Source organism: Thalassophryne amazonica, chromosome 7 (genome assembly GCF_902500255.1).
Source record: "Thalassophryne amazonica chromosome 7, fThaAma1.1, whole genome shotgun sequence".
NCBI lineage: Eukaryota > Metazoa > Chordata > Actinopteri > Batrachoidiformes > Batrachoididae > Thalassophryne > Thalassophryne amazonica.
The window spans coordinates 94,316,339-94,322,338 of NC_047109.1; positions in this window are offsets into that span (position 1 = coordinate 94,316,339).

Consider the following 6,000-nt stretch of genomic DNA (forward strand, 5'->3'; position numbering starts at 1 on the left):
CTGACATTTTAAAGAGGAATTTCATGAAACTTGGTGAAGTCCTTCTTATAGGTTGGTAATACGACTTAAGGTGCATCATACAAAATTTTATTTTCATTTATATTTTTAGTGCAAAGTCTGAATCAACAGATTTATTGTTCTATCCTGTGATTAATTAGCAAGGAATTTTCTCTTGATTTGTGAAAGAAATTATTCACTAAAATTAGCTCATTTTACAGTTTTTACTAGAAGTACAAATAGCTACGTGTTGACAAAACAAATGTTACCAGATACCTTGAAATGTTGTCAGAGTGTATCCAGCACATGTACTAAAGCAGTATTTGCCAGCGGGGGATATTGTGGTCTCAGAGCACTCTTAGTAGTATTGTTGTTGTCTTTTTTATTGTCTTAAACATTTATACGATAACACAGAATGAAGTGTCCATTTGTGTACTCGATATTTATAAGTGAACAACCATTTTAGTGTGTGAAAAATATTCTCAATAGGTTCTTGTGAAATGCGCAAGTTAATATTGATTTTTTTTTTTCCTTTTGTAGACGAGCATTGCAGCCTTGCATGTCATGATTGTGGGAGGATGTTTACGCACTTGGTAGACTTCAAAATCATCTGTACCAGCATGTTTGGAAGAGGAGAGTGACAACACCAGAAGACAGTCAATGAAACCGGAAGCAAGTCCTGTACCTGATCCAGTCTCTGGCAGAGATGAAGCAGATATCGCCAATGAGGGTGAGACAACTAGTTCATCGCTAACAGTCCCCTCAGGCACAACGGTAGATGCTAATTTTACTAGCTCCACCCTGGGACATAGAAGTGGGAAGGTATATACTTGCTCAATTTGTGGCAAAGTTTATAGTTACCTGGTTTCTTTCACAAAACACCAAATGGCACATGGAATCCAACCTCCTGCGGAGAGAAAACGTTTTCATACCGGAAAAATCTACGAGTGTCCAGATTGTGGAATGTCATTCATCAGGCGAACACGGCTACTTGCTCATTTGAGAGTTCATGTGTCGCCAGCACCAGTCAAGCCAAAAGTAAAAGAAAAGGTTTTATCACAGAGTTACAAATGCAGTCAATGTAACAAACGCTTTCCTTTAAAGGCCTGGTTATTTCACATTGAAATCCATAAACGAAAACCGTTTTGGTGTTTGAGTTGTGCACGAGGATATCGAGATGAACAGTCACTCGACAGACACCTGCAGAATCACACTCGAATGCCTTACAAGTGTGACCTTTGCTACAAGAGGTTCTATAGAGAAGAAGAACTTATAAACCACAACAACCTGCACACAGGAGTAAAGCCTTTTCATTGCTCACATTGTGGGAAATCATTTGCCCACCCTGCAAGTTTGGTTACACATAAAAAATAAGCACGCTGGTGTTTCTGTTGAGTCCAGTGGGATGCCTCTGGGGGCTGTCAAAATGGAAAAGAAAGCAGCGACCAAGAAGAGGAAACTCATCTTTAATAACATTGATAATAAGGCAAATGTGATGGCACATCCAAAACAGTTGCTAACAGATGACAAGAATGTAAAGAAAAGCAAAATTGAAAATGTATATAATGATGCTGGGTTTTGGGATAACCCTGACTCTGAAGAGTCAGATTGTGGAGAGCCTGCACATAAATTTCCGTATCACATGTCTTGACTGAATCTAATCCATCCATTGTCTTGAAGTCCATAAGTTGAACAAGCACAGAGCTACAGGAGGTTAAACATAAGTACGGCTGAAAAACAAAAATGCACAGGGTGCATAAGTACTCTGCGAATGGGAGTGGTTGTGAATGTGACATGGGCTTCAATGAAATAGAAAATTTACATTCACATTATATCAAACATGCAAGCCGGGGAGTTGCCTATATGCAGGACGATACCGATGAATGAAACACTCCCAGTTCACACATTTCTCAACTGCAATAAGCACAATTGTGCCACTTTTGAGTGGTTCAATGTGCACTGCTCAAAGGATGGTGCTGTTGTAAAGGATAGTTGATCATAGTCATTAAAAAGTTGTTAGGTATCACGACGCTGTCTCCTACTCCGCTCGAGTCTCATATGAGTGAAAATCCTGTTTCAAAAAAATGCTGTTGAAGAGAGAATGTGAGGGTCATTAGAGCACAGGCAGTAGAGCTCTAAAACGGGCAGCACAGTGGCACAAGTGGTTACACCCCTATTCCACAGAGTGCCGTTCCTTCCTGTTTCATCCCAAATAGCAAATCTGGGGGTGTTTGAAGATCACACTAAATCCTTGATCCATCTTTTGTTCAGTCTTGAGCAAACTTGGCATACACAGTAATTACGACCATCATTGGCACCAATTTCAAATTGGGTTGACATTTTCCAGCTGTTCAAAAATTTCAATCCAGATTAGACAAATCTGCCTCATTATTCCGTCACTTCCAGGTGTTCTAGTCTTAACAGCTTCAGTCAAGTTTCAGACGTCTTTGAACGAGGATAGTTCTAGTGAGTGCAGCTGGAACTTACTTGATTGTGCTCCATCAAGGTAAAAATTTGAAGCAAAAGCAGCGTTTGTTGTGGTTCTGGCTGAGAACGCAGCCAGGCACAGCTTGCTTTTGTTTGCAAGCAGGTTGCCAGGTATGCACTTTATAAGAAACCCAATTTGCCAGGTCCTGCACTTATAAGCATCCTGATCGGCGTGAGTGCTGAGAGGTAAGCCGTTTCATCCCGGTTATACACTTTTCTTCCGGATTGTGGGGGGATTGTAAATAGAACGGTGTGTACTGTGGAATAGGGATGTTAGGATGCTCATCTCACAAACAGACAGGACCTGGTTGGAGGCCACAAAGGTATCTGGTACATCAGCAAGGCCAAAACCTATACAACCCTGAGCAAAAATTGGCTAAGCCAGAAGAAATTGGTAGTAGAACTACAAAATACCTCAACTGTATTTTTCTTACCTTAAAATTGCGTAGTGTAAGTATTGATACATTCCATTACTTAATGGTAATGCTGGTTTTATATATAATGGAGACTATTTACCATGTGTTGCCTGATAACTGGTCCTAAATTCTAACACTAATGCAGGGGTGATTAAAAAACTATTTGACAACTATACCCCAAGTTGGCCATATTTCTTGGGGCTCCTGTCACACCTTGATGATTTTAGCCAGCGTATGCCAACATATGAAAATGTGCCGAATACGTGGATATATGCTGACAGCCCTGTTTCCACCAAGTGGTTTGGATCGGTACTGCACAGTCTGGTACAGGTGGGAACGGTTAAGTCTGGCTTTGCATTTCCTACCCGGCAGAAAACCCTTTTGTTTGGCTAGCTTGATACACGTAAATATTAATGAGCCATCCTCAAGCACGCGTACACTGTCCATTTCTACACTGAGGTGAAAGGAGTACACTTTTTAAATTTATTTTATTTTTGTCTTGGTGAATCATGGGATTTATTGTCATTGCGTGCAGAATCCTGAAGAATTGACTGCTGCCTGTGGTAACATGCCATGGAATGAATGAGGCGCTGTGACTCTTTCAGCTTTTTAAAATAAGTTAATTTTTGTTGTGGCACAAAGTGCCGGCCTCCTCTGGTTCAGGATGAGAAATGCACAAAGCACAGAGGGACTTCTTTCAAAATGCTACATTTCTTCAGCCACGACAAGGAACTAAAGTATTTTCAGACGTCGTTTCCTGAAATTCAGGATGCTTTATGTGGATAAGTTTTCATCAGGCTGATAAAGTAAGATTAAGACTTTATATTATTCTGTGTGAATGGTTTTAATATTTGAAACAGTCTGAACTTTGCATGAGGACTGCATCTTTCAGTTGTTGAGCCAGTCAATGGATGTATTTCAACTTATGAGTAACTTACAAGAAATGTCTCAACAATCGCATAACTTACCTACACCTTATGGCACGTGTATGCAGAATGTATGGACATACACTGACAGGCATGCATCGAAAATATTGTGTATGCCCAAAATTTTTCGAACATGCCGTATTACGACATGCATCAGCATACTTCAATGTGCTCTTAACTTATACAAAACGTACCCATAACGTATTAGACGTATACCAGCATTTTTTAATACACTCGGCATACGTTGGCTAAATCGTCAAGGTGTGACAGGGGTTTTAAGATGTTCTGCCACTAATGTGTAGGTAGTTTAAACGAGTAGGTTGTTAGCATTGTTTTGTTGCTACATTGAGGATCCGGGTTGAGCACTCAAAGGCTTGTCAATATTTTAATAATGCATGTGGTTACAAAAGTGAACTTATTTTATAAAAACAAAGGGTTAACGCTAATTATTGTTCAGCCTTGACATGTCTACCACACTGCATTAACAGTTTATTTTAGACATCCATCATTACGTACCTTCTCAAGGATAGAGTAGAATGCAGTTTGTGTTTTATGTGAAAATGGTTGTGCTTCATGTTATTATGTATACTGTTATTTTCTTTCTCAAAATGTTGTAAACAAAAGTGGGAAAAGAATTTTTAAACTCAACTAAAGCCAGAAGTAAACATTGTGGTGTTTTTATGTTGTGTGTGTATTAGTGGGGGGGGGGGGGGGGTACCGGCTTCAGTTCTTTTTGAGTTATTTGTTGTTCTGGGCATCTTTTGGGACCAACAGCACATTCGAAAAGCTTTATCCTGTTTTGGCAAAATTGTGTTGAAGGATTTCTTTATGACTCTTATGTTCAGTTGTTCTTGTTTATTTTGATGAAGCTGATGGTCAACCACATCGACATGATCAGAAAACCTATACCACTGGATAGCAAGAGCTGAACATAATGTTCCGACTGTCATGACTTCTTCATTGTTGTCTTATTAAATTTTCAAAGTTGCCTATCACTGATGATTGTGCCATTGTTCTTTGTTTTACTGTGTACTTGTAATGCATGTGCCACACCTTCAAAGACAAGCAGCTTGTAAGACAGTGACTAATATAACTGATAATTGACCATCTAAACAAAGAATTAGTTAATAGTAAAATGAGCACCCTCTGCCGATTGCTGGATTACCCCCGAAACATTTGGAAATGTTTTAGGGCCAGCTGGACTAAAGTGGCCGCATCTAGGCACAGGGCCACCAGCTGCCTATCACTCAATCAGGCTTTGTTCAACCTCTAACATTTCAGAAATAAATAAGGAATGTTTTCACTATGCTACGGTACGTTTCAAATGCACCTAAATTATACAATCTGTTTTACAAAGTGGTAAATTGATTTATTTAGTGTTTTTAGTGGGGGTGGGGGGGATAATGCTTTAAAAATTGTTAAACTTGAACAAGTTTGTAGTTAAAATCAACCTGCAAAATTTTTATATTGTTGCAGATTCAAGTGTTTGCCGATAACGAAACAGACTCATGCAGATATTGTAAGTCCTCTTGTTTCCTGAGCGCATAGAGCTGGTCAGTTTAAACATTTTCAGACATGGATCACGTGGGGCAGCTACATAGAAAGCAAAATTTTTGAAGATCCACCTTGTGATACTCAACACTCCTCTACTCTTCATGCACCTTGTCACTGCACATTTTCCATTTTTTCCATGCTCCACATGTTGAAGTCTGGTGTTTCCAAGCTTTAGACTGGCTTAAAACACCAATTAGCTGCAGGTGGAGCAAGGAGAAATGGAAAATATGGAGTGCCGATAGTCCTGAAGGACCAGGATTGATAAACCGGCTCTCCTCAGCAGGTGATTTGATGAAGCTTCTGACACCGAGCTCACTGGTGTTTGTTATAATGCTACTTCAGATTGGACAATTGTACATGGCAGCAAATGGGTTGCTGTTCCATTTAAAGCATTTTTTTTTTATGTATTTATTTTTACATCACAAACTATAAGTCCACCCAGAGTGCTCTGCTAAGGGAGACAGACATTAGATCAGTGGTCACTCTCCAATAATAAAACACGATTAGCAGTAAGACTCATTTCAAGCAAATGTGAATAAACGTCATTAACAAATGGCAACGTGCTGCCAAATGATGTAGACTACTGGCAAAATGAACGTCTGTTCTTGTGTACTGCTACC